This window comes from Olea europaea, chromosome 1 (genome assembly GCF_002742605.1).
Source record: "Olea europaea var. sylvestris chromosome 1, O_europaea_v1, whole genome shotgun sequence".
Lineage (NCBI taxonomy): Eukaryota > Viridiplantae > Streptophyta > Magnoliopsida > Lamiales > Oleaceae > Olea > Olea europaea.
The window spans coordinates 28,785,866-28,803,188 of NC_036237.1; the positions used below are offsets into that span (position 1 = coordinate 28,785,866).

General features: G+C 35.3%; 1 pseudogene; it reads right to left on the reverse strand.

Moving 5' to 3' along the window:
- Window positions 1–53: 53 nt before the first annotated feature.
- LOC111406890 lies at window positions 54–13,262 on the reverse strand (annotated as a pseudogene).
- Window positions 13,263–17,323: the final 4,061 nt, after the last annotated feature.

A 17,323-nucleotide genomic window follows, 5' to 3' on the forward strand; every position in this document is an offset into this window, starting at 1 on the left:
AAATTATATTATTTGCAAAAACATAAAAGCAGTATAAATTTCAGAAAGCTAAATTAAATCTGAAAGCGTGTAAATCTGCAAATTATTAAAGCACATATACTCAAACTGGAAGCACATATATATTTGGTAATAAACTTTTAACCCTGAAGTCTGTGTAAACACAGTTTTCTTAAAACAAATTTGTCCCCTCACCGTAGTGCTAGAGGTTTAGTTCGAGCGCCTGTCTCCCAGGATACAACAGTAATCAGAAGAATTCGAGCACCGTGGTTCTACTCTGGCGAACTGGCGAGTTCGAACAATATCACCTTATTGCAATGGACACAGGAGGAGACGGAACAAAATAGAAAACAGAACTGAATCTGAGTTTAAACTGCTTGAAATTGCAGACGAAATTTTAATGTTTGAACTGGACTGAATCTGACCATTAGTTTCTGCATTAACCATTGCAGTTTTCGGAGTTACACTTCGGTTTCGACCATTGGAGTTTTAGGAGTTTCAGACACTCAAAAGTCATTTGGAAAAATCACAAAAAAATTGTAAAATGCGGACAATCCAAACTGGCTAGTTTTTGCTCTGTTCGGTCCGACATTCGTGGGCATAGGTCGCGCCCGCACCCAAGTTCAAGGTCCGAAGGCTATTTCTGTCTGTGATTTGCACCCCCTGCGCGCGCACGTGGAGAGAGCCTCTATGCTACACATGATCCCACCATTCTAATGCATAGCCATATATAAAGTGATTTTGGTTTCCATGTTTTTTCTATGTGGGACAAAGTTAACTATAGTTTTCCCACCAACATAGACCATTTCCAATGATCCACTTTAAACTCCAATTTCTTATTTACCCGAGCTTCATTTTTAGCAAATACATACATGACTTCGATGTTCTTGCGGAGAACACATATCAACTATGATATTCCAAATTGGACCAACGAGTCCCACCGAAAATTGTGCCAAAAGTGAGCCGCTCCCTCTTTTTTTCCAACAAAAACCACCCGAAGTATAGCAAGCATCCAAAAGAATGCGAATATTACCATAGTTTTCATCCCTTCTAAACTGGGCTTTATGAGGCCCAATTCCATTATCATGCATGGACTCAGAGTTTTTGGTAAGCCCTAAATAATCTGCAAAACAAGACACCATTTTTGCAATCTGTTAGAAATTATCCAGCAAAGCACTTTCCTTGTGGAAGGACAATGAGTGACATTGATTCTGTTACCTCTTTTTCTGTCTCGGGCTGTTTATTGGTGACGAAAATTCAGATGATACTTATTGGTCAAGATAAATGCTGCGATATCTGAAATGCCAAATTCCAGCAGGACCACCAATCCCCAAAAATGTCTCCCCAATTCTATCTGGGGAATCTGTTGCGTGTCTTTGTTGACCTGGATGAGAAAACAAGGTTCCCGAACAAGAAGCAGGGACACAAGGCAAATCCTTGACATGCATGCCACCATCTATCATGGACCTCTTAACTTCACTTAGTACATTTGATTTTAGAAGTACATCTTCAATACGAATCCTACAAGACACACCAACATTTTTCCTATTTAGCAATGAGTGGAATAAACTAATAACCAATCCAATAGGCCATCTTGTGACTAATGAACCCATAGAAACAATAATTAGACCTAAACAAGATGGAAAATTATTAAAAATTTGGACATCCATACGATCACGACTTTTCTGAAGTGTTTACGTATTACATAAAATCTACCTGCAGTCTTTCAGACGATAAAAGATATCTGAACTTGTAGTAAGCAATATCAAATAGGTATCGACCTGTCATCGAAGGCACTTGTTTTATCATTTTTAAAATATAGACATGTATAACGTAAACCACGGAATTAAAATCAATGAAGAATGATTTTCTACAATTTCAAAGTTTACGTCAATGGCCCACTGCGTAACCAGCTCTGAAAAACATACTCATTAAAATATAGTATACTACCAGACTAACCTATTCCTTTGCGGGGAAGAAAGCTAATCAATGAACACATAGATATTGGCGAAGTGACTAGTACAGTTAACTGATAGAATTAAGAATCACAGCTGAGACGAGATAAACTTGGACTAGAAAAAAAAATGCTTAAAAATCAAAATAACATATATTGAGCACGAGTTTTCATCAATCATTTGATTAAACTCTGTATTGTTTTCAAATATGAATGTGCTAAAGATTTCAAAACTGCTGTCCTCCTTCAAGAGATAGATAAAGGGAAAAAAAATCCATAGATTTGAAACTTCTCCAGTAAATCACTCTCAGAATGAGTCCTCAATACCTGTTTTACATCTTCAAGGCCAAAATGTTCAATTTTTTAAGATCTCAAATTAATTCATTCAAAAAGGCAGTAAACACTACATATTTTGTAAAGTAGATGATTTCTAAATTTACATTCACTTACATCAAAATAATGCACATAAGCATATAGAAAAACCACGGGATTATATCTTGGCAGGCAAATGGGTGAGAAAGATTCAGATGTCCTGCACAAAATCAGAAAGAAAATAATTAAGAGAAAAACATCAAGCAATTCATAAAAAAAAAAAAAGCACCAGAAAAAATCAGTACATGACTTGCTACAGAAATAATTTCATGGAGAAAAAATCATGGTCACATAGTCATTTCTCTCATTCCATGACGAGAGAAACTTATGCGAATTATTGATATTGGAGAACTCAACAATCATCTTGATAAAATAAATATCTTTCTCCTTAGCATAAAGATGGCAATTCATAGTATTCTAGTTCAAATTGAAGGCTAAATAGTTGTCTCAGGCATATTGAGTTTGGGAATATAATCTAACTAGATTAGAGTCTACAAAACTTAAGGTATCTTAAGCACAGAAGAGATGTAGCGCTCTGAAAATTTTAAAATTTTATAGAATAAAACTATTTGTTCTATCTGCTATATTTTCATAAATTTTGAAAATTGATGGACTAAGATAAATAATATTAAATTCATTATTATTTTGGATCAAATAATTAATTATTGATGAAGTGATATATGTGATAATTCAGTTATTTAGGTAAAATATTTAGATTTCGATAGAGTGAAAATAAGTATATTAACGTTTGGCTCGTTGGATAACTCGTAATTAATTATGTATATTGGGCTCAAGAAAAAGTTAATTCGAATGAGTGAAGCCCGAGTTATTGAAGTTTAAAGAAATTGTCATTAAATATTATTTTATTACTTTTGTTTAGCTTGTGAAAGTAGCAGCCACGTGGTAATTGTTGAGATTGAGTTAAAATGGGTTGTTATATTTGAATTGGATAGAAGTTTTGAATAAATTAGACTTCCACTTATTGTAGGACACTTATCCTATATTTATTCATTTATGCAACTGATTTTCACATAGAAAAAAGGTCAGATTTCTTTCACCATGCTATATAATTTTTATAAACACAGCAGTAGGCTTAAAATAAAGTTGGAACATGATTTTGGTTTCATCTCTTTAAAAATATATTTGATCTGATGAGGTAGGATAACGAGGTGTAATTGCTTTTATCTCGTTTAAATTATTTTTTCGTGTAGTTGAATTATTATACTTATGAAAGTTAAGATATTATATGATATGTATATATGGTCATCCAACACTAAATATATGATATGTATTGAGCTCTTACCGAATTCTAAAGATATGATGACGATATGATATTTTTGGCGCATGTTTTAAATATTTTTATTCAGGATTGCACCATTATTCATGTATGTCGTACTGAGTATTCTCATATACTCATCATTTTCCCCTAGTCTCACAGATTAGTATTGATCGTTGCTTGGCGGGCAATGAGGTGTAGTTGTGGTGCTAGGATTTATGGAACTCAATAAAAATAATCTGGTGTAATGTGATTATAGATTTTGTTTTTAACATTATTTTAGTTTTATTATCACGTGGATTTTGTTATTTAAGATTTGGAACATATTTTACTCGGTTATGCTTTCTATATGTTTTATTTAATATTGTTGGAACAAAAAATTTCATGATATGATATTTGATATGTTTATTTAATTATTGAATGAAAATTTTAGTAAAGATTTAAATCTTAAAGTTTGGGTCGTTACAAGAGAACTCTAATAACCGGAGCAAAAGATCAGGCCATCCACTGCCTCGATGGAGTCTGATCCGAAAGAGATTTTGTCTCAAACTTCTAATTTTATCTCATTTCCAATTCAAAATGACATGGAATTGTTGTTTATATGTCAAAGAACAGAGGAACATTCAGAAACATTCAGAAACTAGATTTACACACTCAAAGATGAACAGAACTTTTTAGGTTTAAAAACGGCACGAATTTCCTTACGCTCGTAGTGCAAGATAAAGGCAGAAAGTAGTCAGAAAAATTGTTTCTGCTGGTGAAGATGCCAGCATAATTCAATCACAATACTTCAGACCTAAACCATCTCCATAATATTCAAAATTCATGATCTACTTAGGTACATCGTTATTTATGTGACAGATACGATTAAAGAAATGTTGCTACTTGCTAGAACTCCCATCACTCCAACAGTTCGGCACTGACACTCTTGGATATGGTGTTTGAAGTTTATATTTAGCGATTTCTGTTCCCTTCTAATCCTATGTCTTCAATCTTCAAAAGTAAAAAAGAAAGAAAATATTGATTGTTCTTTAAACTCTCCTTTCACTTTATTTATAATTGCACTCTGAATTTTTTGGCATGCAATCAATAATATTTTTCCTTTCATTGGTTGCTCAAGATTTAATTTTAAACTCCAAGAGTAATCGTTGAGTCCTGCTATATCTAGCTATATTATTAATGTTAGTAGCCTCTTCCATTGGCATGATATACATTTTTAAAGGGCCGTCACATGTTTATAAACTCAACTCGCAATTTAGTTCAAACAGATATTTCCAGATGACGTATTAGACGATTAATATATTTCTTGGTAAACCTTTTCAAAATGGACAATATATCATTTCTGAAAATCTATATCAGATTTTCCAAATGGACAATATATCATATCTGAAAATCTATATCAGAACACTTGAGAACATCCGGTGACACTCAGAAACTAGCATGCGAGCTGCGAGCACATGTATGACTAGAGATGAAGGAAAGACAGAGAGTATTTAACATTTAGATTAACTTGCCTAAATGATTCAGAAGACATAACGAACTTGGAGAGTGAAGGCAAGAAAAATTGGGAATTATATTACCAGAAATACTCAATCTTATTGCCTTAAAAGTTACTGCAGATTACATTCCAATTTATACATACTAGAGGACTCAGGGGATTGCATCAAAATAAATGTGACTATTACATATCCAAGAAGACTTCTTAAATTACTCAATCAATTGTTGGAATACTAGTAGACACTTGACTAAAAATAAAGTTCACTAAATGATTTTGAATTCATCAATGATCATTAATTTGGTTTATTTTCCAACATTGCCTCCCGTAAACCAAATTTGCTTTTCATTCCAAGTCTCACAAGCTGTTTCTTGAAGTTCTGACCTCCAATTGGTTTAGTAAATACATCTGCTACTTGATCTTCTGTTTTGCAGTATTTGACTTGAATTATTCCATCTTGAACAAGCTCTCTCAAGAAGTGATACCTCATACGAATGTGTTTAGTCCTCCCATGTAGAACTGGTTCCTTTGTAACAGAAATTGCTGAATTATTATCACACAAAAGAGTTGTAGGAGTATCCTGCTTGTGGTTTAGATTCTCCAAAATTCCTCGTAACCATACAATTTGGCAGCCAGCAAAAGATGCTGCAATATATTCAGCTTCCGTTGTTGACAGAGCAACAATTGATTGTTTCTTCGAACTCCAACAAATTACTCCACTTCCAATGCTAAAGGCATAACCCGATGTACTTTTACTATCATCAACACTTCCCGCAAGATCACTGCCAGTGTATCCAAAGAGTGTAATTGGAACATTTGCTTGATAAAAAATGCCATAATCAATTGCCCCCTTCACATATCGTAAAATTCTTTTAGCAGCTTCCCTATGTTCTGAATGTGGTGCTTCCATGAACCTACTTATTAAACTCACAGCAAACATGATATCAGGTCTTGTGGTTATGAGATAAATCAGATTTCCCACCAAGCTCCTGAACATGGGTATTAATAAGCTTTCCTTCTCCTTCCTTTCTGAGTTTCTGGCCTAAGATGCATGGAGTTGAAACAAGATTTGCAAATTCCATCTTAAACTTTTTTAGAATCTCTCTAGTATACTGCTCTTGAGTAATAAAAATTCCACTTTCAGATTGGTGTACTTCAATACCCAAAAAATGATGTAATTTTCCCAAATCAGTCATATTAAACTCTTTCATCATCAAGTCTCTAAAATTATCCAACATAGCCAGATTACTTCCAGTGAAGACAAGATCATCAACATAAAGACTTACAATAATGAAACTTCCATCTGAACCATTTTTGATGTAGAGTGTATGTTCATGTGGACTTCTATGAAAACCATTTGTTTCAAAAAATGCATTGATTCTACTATACCAAGCCCTTGGTGATTGTTTTAAACCGTATTAAGGCCTTTTTCAACTTGTAAACTTTATGCTCTTCTCCCTCTTTCACAAAACCAGGTGGTTGTTCAACATAAATCTCTTCTTCGATAAAACCATTTAAAAACGCAGATTTAACATCCATTTGCAAGAGCTTCCAGTTATTTCGGACAGCTAGAGAAAATATAACCCAAATAGTGTCAAGTCTAGAGACCGGGGTGAATAGCTCATTGTAGTCTTCTCCTTTTCTTTGCACATACCCCTTTGCTACAAGCCGAGCTTTGTGTTTGTTGACTGAATTGTCTAGATTCAGTTTAGTTTTGAACACCCACTTTACTCGTACATGCTTCTTGTTTGGTGGCAGATTTGTGAGCTCCCATGTATTGTTCTTTTCAATGACATCAATTTCTTCCTTCATGGCATTTCTCCATTTTTCTTCATTGATTGCTGCTTCATATAAAATTGGATCCTCACCTGCAAAAAATGCAAACAAAACAGCACCTTCTTCATGAGTAGGTTCTATAGACTCATAGATTTCTTGCAATCTTCTCAATTTTGTTCTTGGTGGCTCTTCATCAGATTCTTCTCTTCTAGAAGAACTTGGAGGTGAAAGGGATCCACAACTCGATGAATTGTCACAGTTTTTATTTGAGGTATTATCTCCTTCTTGAAAAATTATTGATTGACTGGTCTCATTACCTTCAAGGGTTGCATTTTCATCGAACTTTACATCCTGACTTATCACAATTTTCTTTGTCAATGGATTGTATAATTTATAACCCTTAGACCTTTCACTATATCCAACAAAAATGCATTTCAGAGCTTTATCATCCAATTTATTCCTTATAGCATCCGGTATATGGGTAAAAGCAAGACTACCGAAGATCTTTAGGTGTGAAACTTTTGGTTTAGAACCATACCAGGCTTCATGTGGAGTCATGTTATTCAAACTTTTTGAGGGTGACCTATTGATCAAATATACTGCACAAGCAAATACCTCTGCCCAAAGTTCTCGTGGTAGTTGCTTTCTTTTAAGCACGCATCTTCCCATTTCCATAATGGTTCGGTTTTTTCTTTCAAAAACTCCATTCTGCTGTGGCGAATACCGTATAGTCAGTTCATATCTTATTCCAAGATTTCTGCACAATTTGTCAAAGTCCCTTGAAAGATACTCAGTCCCACGATCAGTTCTTAATGTCTTAATAGAAACTCCAGAAAAGTTCTCAACTTCAGCTTTAAAATCTTTGAAAGCATGAAAGCAATCAAATTTTTCTTTAAGAAAATATGTCCAAACTTTTCTGCTAAAGTCATCAATGAAAGAGATAAAATATCTACTACCTCCAAGAGATAAAACTAGAATTGGTCCGCACAAGTCTGAATGGATAAGTTGTAGTGGTTGTCTGGCTCTCCAAGATGACTTGTGTGGAAATGAACTTCTATGTTGCTTTCCAAGTTGGCAAGCCTCACAAACTTCATTCAGTTGTTCAATCTGAGGAAGACCATCCACCATTTTCCTTTCTGATAACAATTTCAAGGCTCCATAATTTAAATGCCCATACCTGTTATGCCATAGTGTCGAAATTTCTCCATTTGTGCTAGTGAAATGAGAAGCAAAACATTAGTAACTTTTAGCTGAATAGGAAACAAATTATTTGATGTCAATGGGATCTTTGTGACAGTCTAATTTTCTCTAGTCAAAATGCACAATTTATCATGTAAATTGATCTCAAAACCCTTTCTTAAAAGGTGGCATGCACTTAATAGATTGCTTCGCAAACCAGGAACATAATAAACATCAGACATCTTTTCAAGCTTTCCCATCTTAGTTTCAATCGTTATATCTTCAATCCCTTCAATTGCAAAAGCTCTAGCATCACCAACTTTGACTTGCCCTAATTCTGATTCCACCAGCTTAGAAAACAAGTTTTTGTTTCCAGCCATATGCTTACTACCACCGCTATCCAGATACCAAACATCATCATTTTGCATTTTTTTCACATGTTAATAACAAAGTTTCAGAAGTGTACTTCTCATGACAATCATTTTTGTGAATGAAACTAGTTTCTGCTTTATCCTCATTTTTCTTGTTCTAGCACTCATTGGTTTTATGGCCAAGTTTGTGGCAATGATAGCATTCAACATATTCCTTTCCCTTATACCAGCAATCACTACTTTTATGATTAGTTTTATGATAGTAATAGTATTCAGGGAATTCTTTTCTACCTCTTTGATGATATCCTCGGCCTCGGCCTCGACCTCTTCGAAAATTGCTTGTGTGATTATCCTTTACTTCTTCTTTGAACTCTCCACCACTTTGAGATCCTCTTCCTCTTCCACACGAATGGTGGCCTCTCCCTCGACCTCCAGATCGTCCTCTTCCTCTAAAGGTATTAGAATTAGAGCCTCCCGAACTTTGAGATTTGAGTGCTTGATCAGGGAGTGAAGGATTCCTGTGCTTTTCTTACAGTTCATGAGATTTTAACGATGCAAGTAAATCATCTAATGAAAGTGTTTCCAAGTCTTTAAATTCCTCAATTGTGGCAGCAATGAAATCAAACCTTGATGGTAGACTTCGAAGAACTTTTTCAACAACTTTCTGATCTTCTAAACGTTTGGCATTGAATGCCATTTGATTTATAATTGTAGTAACCCTTGTGAAGTAATCAGAAATACTTTCTTCTTCTTTCATTTCCAATTTCTCGAACTCTAATCTCAAGGACTGTAAGTGTACCTTTTTTACTCTCTCTTCTCCAAGGTGTGCTGTCTGCAAAATTTCCCAAGCTTGCTTTGAAGTTTTAGCTTTTGTAATTCGTTCAAACACTAGTCTTTCAATTGCTTGATAAATGTGGAAAAGGGCTTTACTGTCTTTTTCTCGATTTTCATTCAAAGCATTTCTTTGTGCTTGAGTCATTCTATCTCCAGTCTCCGGATCTTCAAAACCTTCATCAACAATATTCCAAAGCTTCATAGACTTCAGAAACACTTTCATATTGTGACTCCAATAGTCATAATCTTCCCCATTGAAATGAGGAATAAGAGACACCAGATTACTTGGATTTGCCATGATTTTTTTTTTCCAGGATATATTACTACTATTTTATTCTGAGAATAATTTTTGTAATGGTCGAATGCTCTGATACCAGTTTGAAGGCAAGAAAAATTGGGAATTATATTACCAGAAATACTCAATCTTATTGCCTTAAAAGTTACTGCAGATTACATTCCAATTTATACATACTAGAGGACTCAGGGGATTGCATCAGAATAAATGTGACTATTACATATCTAAGAAGACTCCTTAAATTACTCAATCAATTGTTGGAATACTAGTAGACACTAGACTAAAAATAAAGTTCAGTAAATGATTTTGAATTCATCAGTAATCATTAATTTGGTTTATTTTCCAATAGAAAGTAACAGCATATCATCAGGATGAAGAGAAGCATTTTGTGCACCACATAGACTGATAACCTGCATTTGAACTTGTGATGATTTTGACTACAAGTTGCGAATAATTAAGAAAGTTAAAGAAACACATATATATAAGTTGACCTTGAGTCTGCATAGGATCCCTGAATCAGTTATGTCTTATAAGATGACACCTGTAGTATGCCTTGTTGCATAAGCAAGGGGAAGACATGTATGCAGGGACGAATCTAGGCTTTGATTTCAGCTAGGGTGGAATGTTGAACATTCACTGTCAATATCCGTGATAGCAAAACAAAGTCGTTTATTAATATTTAATTAAATAATATTCAAAAAATCATATGGACTATAACTAAAAGAATTAGAAACACTACTAGAATTAGAATAAATAGATATGTACTTTCGTTTCGGTTGAAAAAATCGTTCAATAATCAGCAAAATGCCCCAATTTTTTTTTAATTAGAATTGATTAAAAAACAAAGCATACATGGTTGAATTTAGCCCAACATCTTCTCAATTGATTTTTTTTTTCGCTTATCCTAAATTCCTAAACATAAATTTCCAAATGACAAATCAAAACTCATAAATGATAAATTATAACACGTAACTCAAGGACTCATACTACATATATTATTTCTCCCAACCACAGATTCACAATTCTCATTTTAATGTCAAATTGTCAATTAACTCATCGAACATAAATCATTATTCATAAGTTATAAGTCATAAATAAAAAATAACACCAAAACCAAATTTTGAAAACAATGATTTGTAGAACTAGAACTATTTTTTACCCCAAAATAAAATTATTTTTCAAACTCTTAAAAGAATAAAGAGCAATTCTTAAATTGTCCAAATTTGAATTTCATAAAATAAATTGATTAAACATAATGATAAATGTATCTATATTATGAAATAATATTTTGAGTTAATAAATTTTTTAAAGAAATTATTTTGAAAATGAAAACTATAGTTGTTTAGTTATTATTTATGGTAACAAAAAAGTAAACAAAATTTGGATGGATATGGATTGAACCCCATACCTTTTACATGAAAAGAAGAACCCTTTACCATATGAGCAACCCTCAGTTAGTACAGTTTCTTATTAATATTTAATTATTGTTTTCAAAAATTAAACAGCGTAGTGCCGAAGGTGGGGATTCAAACTTGTGTATCTCTTTAATGTAAAAGTGAGAACGCAACCACACCGTCTACCTGCCCATTTCGTTGCATCTTTTGCACAAAACATATATAGATAAATATTTAACATAAATTTTCACTAAATTTTTCTCCGACGGATCCAGCACGGGCTGCCGCGCCGGCTCGCCAGGTGCTGGATCCGCCCCTGCGTGTATGCATGGAGAAAAGCGGCTGGATTCCTGCAATCATAGTAGCAAAACAGGTCTTAGTTGTGATCAATATGAGAGATAATTACTATTCATTTCATATTCCTATAATTGACACTTGACAGATAAAAAACTATGGGGGTGTTTGATAGGCATTTTTATGTAAAAATGTATTTTAGAATAGTAAATTGATGTGAAATGTGTGGTTGAGAAATAACGAAAAGTTTTTGATTTACGTGTAATATTATTTTAATAAAGAATGTGTGGTTGAAAAGAAGAGAGAGAACAATGCATTTTGAAAAAAATTGCTACCAAATGGGGCCTATATACAGATAGATAGCAAACGCTATATAGGATTCAGAAAGGAATAATATGATATATTTGCATAGTCTATTCAATTAAGAATAAAAAAGATGCTTCTAGTTATTTGGCCAACACAAAACTGATGAAGGTACTCCAATAATTGAAAAGAGAAACCTGTAGTTAACAGAAAATGTTCATATTTTAAATAGTCAGCTACGTGATAATCATAAAAACTTTGTCTAATTGGGATGGACATACAACGAAGAAAATAACAACATACATATATGGGTAGCTGGCAAAATTCCTTGAGAAATGAGGGAATGCAAGAGTTGCAAAGAGCAAAAATTACATTAGTTCACCTTGTATGAGATAGAGTAGGTGATGGAGATCAGGCTTGTTTTGGAATCAAACAATAAGTTGATAACTACAGTTGGAACAGCTGACAAGGTATTTAAATATGATTTTCCTTTGTAATCTTTTATATGATTTATATGCAGCCCTTTATCAAACTTCTCCTCGTCTCACAACTCAGACTACTGTCCTCCACAGCCATTAAGCAGTTACGATTTTTTCAGATCTCAGTCTTGTCATTACGATTTTTTTATTATTGATAGCCTACGTACAAATTGAATTGAAGTCAAATTTCGCAAAGAGCATCGCGAGACACCAGTCTGACATTTGGCTTTATATGAAAGGTTAAGTTGCATAATGACTTGCAAATGTGAACCCGGATAGCTATATTGCTATTAAACCCACAAAAAATGACACAAATCCCAAGAAAGTCAAAAATCAAAGTTTATGACTCAATTCACAAATTTATGGACCAAACAACCAATAGTATATTAAACTATTGACCTTTTGATCATGAAACTTATAACTTTAATCCGGATTTGGATTTAACTTAACCAATTAATGAATCAAAAATCCCGAGGTAACAAAGACACGAAGGACCTTTTGATTACTTAATTAATTGAATCTTACCCGAGTTTTGAAAGCCACAGTTCGCGAAATCTTGATAAGTTCGATTGTTCCACACAAGAACAAATGTTTGAAGTGAAAAAGCCTCTCGAATTAATTCTCAAAAATATCATAGTCTGAAAAATACAAAGAATGAAATAGTCCTATTTATACTAAAATCTAGAAAATAATTAAAAAGGAATTAAAATCCTAAAAACCTATTTTTAAATAAAGTAAAACACGTCTCAAATAACTAAAGATATTAAAAATAGTAGAATCCTAATTAAATAAGGAGACAAATCCTAAAGGACCACAAAATGTTGGCCAACATGGAATTCTATCAATTTTTGGTAACTTGCACAAAACTGGAACTTTCTGCCGAATTTATTGAAGTGGGGATCATATCATTCCCTCTCTCTTCGAAATGGTTTGTCCTCGAATCTGCACCTGGTTCAAATACTTTGCACCTTCCATCTGCTTGATCAATGTTGAACCCTTGATTGAGCTTCTTTTGCCCCGCGTTGCAATGGTTGATTGATTCCTCTTCAATGCTCAAAAGTTGCTTCATTTGTTGTACATCAATGAAATATTTAAATGGTGCTTTCTCGTGCAATAAATTTTTATGTTCCTGCAACAAGGAATATTTCAAATTGGGGAGGGATATGTTAGCCTTCATCAACTCTCTTCTACCACCAAGCTCACTCTTCTTTGCATATAAGCTCCCCTTTCGTTTATTTTTCATTTTTCTCTCATCGCCTTTCAACCTCAACTAATCATCATACACTTGTTGTGGTGTCAAAGGGACAAGCGTAATTGTTTTCCCATCCATTTCAAAGCTATACCTATTTCTAAATCCATCATGCTTCACCTTCCTATCGTATTGCCAAATCCTACACAATAATATATGCCTCGCATCCATAGGCACAACATCACACAAAACTTCATCCTTATACCTCCCAATTGACAAATTCAATAACACCCTCTTGTTCACCTTAACCTCTCTATGATCATCCAATCACTGTAATCTATATGGTTTTGGGTGTTTAATTGTTCTTAAACCTAACTTCTCGATTAATGTGGTACTAGCTAAATTTGCGCAACCTCCGTCAATTATTAAATTACATACCTCATTTTCCACATGGTATCGTGTGTGGAAAATATTCTCCTGCTGTTGCTCCTCTTCATCCACCTTGATTTGCGAACTGAGTGCACGTATCACCACCAATGCATCCCCTTCAACCGGATACTCCACCCCGTCATCATCACTAACATCTTCTAACTTGGGAATTCCATCTTCATCACTGTCACTCACCACTTTCCCGTTGTCTTTCAAAATCATAGTTCGTTTGTTTGGACACCGAGAAGCAACGTGTTCTGTCCCCAAGCACTTGAAGCACTTGATTTCTCGATTCTTAGGTTGCTGTGGTTCCGCATTTGGTGCAACTTTGCCAGCGTTGTTATCCTTTCCCCCAGGAGGTTCAATTTTATTGTTGACAACAGCCCCATCAATCTTCTCTTCATCCCACCTAGACCTCCAAGATGAATTAGGCCCCTGTTGATTCCTAATTCTCTCTTTTCTCTTCAACTGCCTCTCAACCTTCATTGCTACATGCAATATATCCTCTAGTTCCACGTAATGCTGCAATTCAACAACTTTGGCGATGTCTCTATTCAACCCATTTAGGAATCGTGCCATGGTGGCTTCCCGGTCCTCCTCCACATTAGCCCGAATCATTAGAATTTTCATCTCTTTATGGTAATCCTCCACACTCCTCGACCCCTTGATACAACCCTTGCAACTTTTGATGAAGCTCTCTATAATAGTGGCCAGGCACAAACCATTTTCTCATCCCCGCTTTCAACTTATCCCAAGTAGTTATCGGCTTCTCCCTATTCCTCTGCCGTGAAGTGACCACCTGATCCCACAAAGTGATGGCATAACCAGTGAACTCCAAGACTGCAAGCTTCACTTTCTTCTCCTCGAAGTAATTGTGGCACTCAAATATCAGTTCCACCTTTTTCTCCCACTCAAGGAATGCCTCTGGGTCACTCCTATCCCGAAATGTCGGAATTGACATTTTAATACTACCCATACCTCCATCACCATCGTCTCCCCCATAGTTTCTACCCCTTCGTTCAAACCTACCACCTCTATTTCTCATCCATTCCATCTCTACTTCTTCAAATTCATCATCATCCCATTCACTGCCATACCCATATTCATTTTGCATATCTACCCTAGGCTCTCATCTAGCTGGCCTCCTAAAGCGTGGTATGTCTGCCCATTGACTTCGGCTAAGGTTTGTAACCATAGCGTCTAACCTGTCCAACCTATTCTCCACACTAATTATCATGCGCTCAAACCACTGCATCATATCGTCTACCATATTATTTTGATTTCCCATCCTACTCGAAGTGGTTCCTTCCTGTTCTGACATTCTCACAAACTTTCTGCCTCACCAAAATTTCACTCGGGAATCACTCAATATTAGGCTTTACCCTCAATTGAACTCACCACTCAACATTTTACCTCTCAATTGATTCCAATCAATGATCTCAAGAACAATTATTCGGAGTAAAATTGTGGGGTAACAATTGAATTGTGGAAGATTCAAGATTAGGAAGTTGAAGGACTAAGAAATTAAATAAAATTTTTGGAGGGACCAAATTTTTTTTTAAAACCCGTGAACAGTAGCTACGGTACGCAAAAATGCGTGAACAGTAAATTATTTTTTTTAAAAAAAACACATAACAAATAAACTACCAAAGATAAAAAGATCTAGGACTCAAAATTAATGGAAAACACGAAGAACAACGAAGAACAAAACAAAGACTCCAAAATAAGAAGTCTATGATCATCCAATCACTGTAATCTATATGGTTTTGGGTGTTTAATTGTTCTTAAACCTAACTTCTCGATTAATGTGGTACTAGCTAAATTTGCGCAACCTCCGTCAATTATTAAATTACATACCTCATTTTCCACATGGTATCGTGTGTGGAAAATATTCTCCTGCTGTTGCTCCTCTTCATCCACCTTGATTTGCGAACTGAGTGCACGCATCACCACCAATGCATCCCCTTCAACCGGATACTCCACCCCGTCATCATCACTAACATCTTCTAACTTGGGAATTCCATCTTCATCACTGTCACTCACCACTTTCCCGTTGTCTTTCAAAATCATAGTTCGTTTGTTTGGACACCGAGAAGCAATGTGTTCTGTCCCCAAGCACTTGAAGCACTTGATTTCTCGATTCTTAGGTTGCTGTGGTTCCGCATTTGGTGCAACCTTGCCAGCGTTGTTATCCTTTCCCCCAGGAGGTTCAATTTTATTGTTGACAACAGCCCCATCAATCTTCTCTTCATCCCACCTAGACCTCCAAGATGAATTAGGCCCCTGTTGATTCCTAATTCTCTCTTTTCTCTTCAACTGCCTCTCAACCTTCATTGCTACATGCAATATATCCTCTAGTTCCACGTAATGCTGCAATTCAACAACTTTGGCGATGTCTCTATTCAACCCATTTAGGAATCGTGCCATGGTGGCTTCCCGGTCCTCCTCCACATTAGCCCGAATCATTAGAATTTTCATCTCTTTATGGTAATCCTCCACACTCCTCGACCCCTTGATACAACCCTTGCAACTTTTGATGAAGCTCTCTATAATAGTGGCCAGGCACAAACCATTTTCTCATCCCCGCTTTCAACTTATCCCAAGTAGTTATCGGCTTCTCCCTATTCCTCTGCCGTGAAGTGACCACCTGATCCCACAAAGTGATGGCATAACCAGTGAACTCCAAGACTGCAAGCTTCACTTTCTTCTCCTCGAAGTAATTGTGGCACTCAAATATCAGTTCCACCTTTTTCTCCCACTCAAGGAATTCCTCTGGGTCACTCCTATCCCGAAATGTCGGAATTGACATTTTAATACTACCCATACCTCCATCACCATCGTCTCCCCCATAGTTTCTACCCCTTCGTTCAAACCTACCACCTCTATTTCTCATCCATTCCATCTCTACTTCTTCAAATTCATCATCATCCCATTCACTGCCATACCCATATTCATTTTGCATATCTACCCTAGGCTCTCATCTAGCTGGCCTCCTAAAGCGTGGTATGTCTGCCCATTGACTTCGGCTAAGGTTTGTAACCATAGCGTCTAACCTGTCCAACCTATTCTCCACACTAATTATCATGCGCTCAAACCACTGCATCATATCGTCTACCATATTATTTTGATTTTCCATCCTACTCGAAGTGGTTCCTTCCTGTTCTGACATTCTCACAAACTTTCTGCCTCACCAAAACTTCACTCGGGAATCACTCAATATTAGGCTTTACCCTCAATTGAACTCACAACTCAACATTTTACCTCTCAATTGATTCCAGTCAATGATCTCAAGAACAATTATTCGGAGTAAAATTGTGGGGTAACAATTGAATTGTGGAAGATTCAAGATTAGGAAGTTGAAGGACTAAGAAATTAAATAAAATTTTTGGAGGGACCAAATTTTTTTTAAAACCCGTGAACAGTAGCTACGGTACGCAAAAATGCGTGAACAGTAAATTATTTTTTTTAAAAAAACACATAACAAATAAACTACCAAAGATAAAAAGATCTAGGACTCAAAATTAATGGAAAACACGAAGAACAACGAAGAACAAAACAAAGACTCCGAAATAAGAAGGAAAAAAACAAAGGGATATAATTTTTATTTTGGTGTCTAAACTCTGATACCACCTGATGTGAACCCGAATAGCTAGATCGCTATTAAACCCACAAAAAATGACACAAAC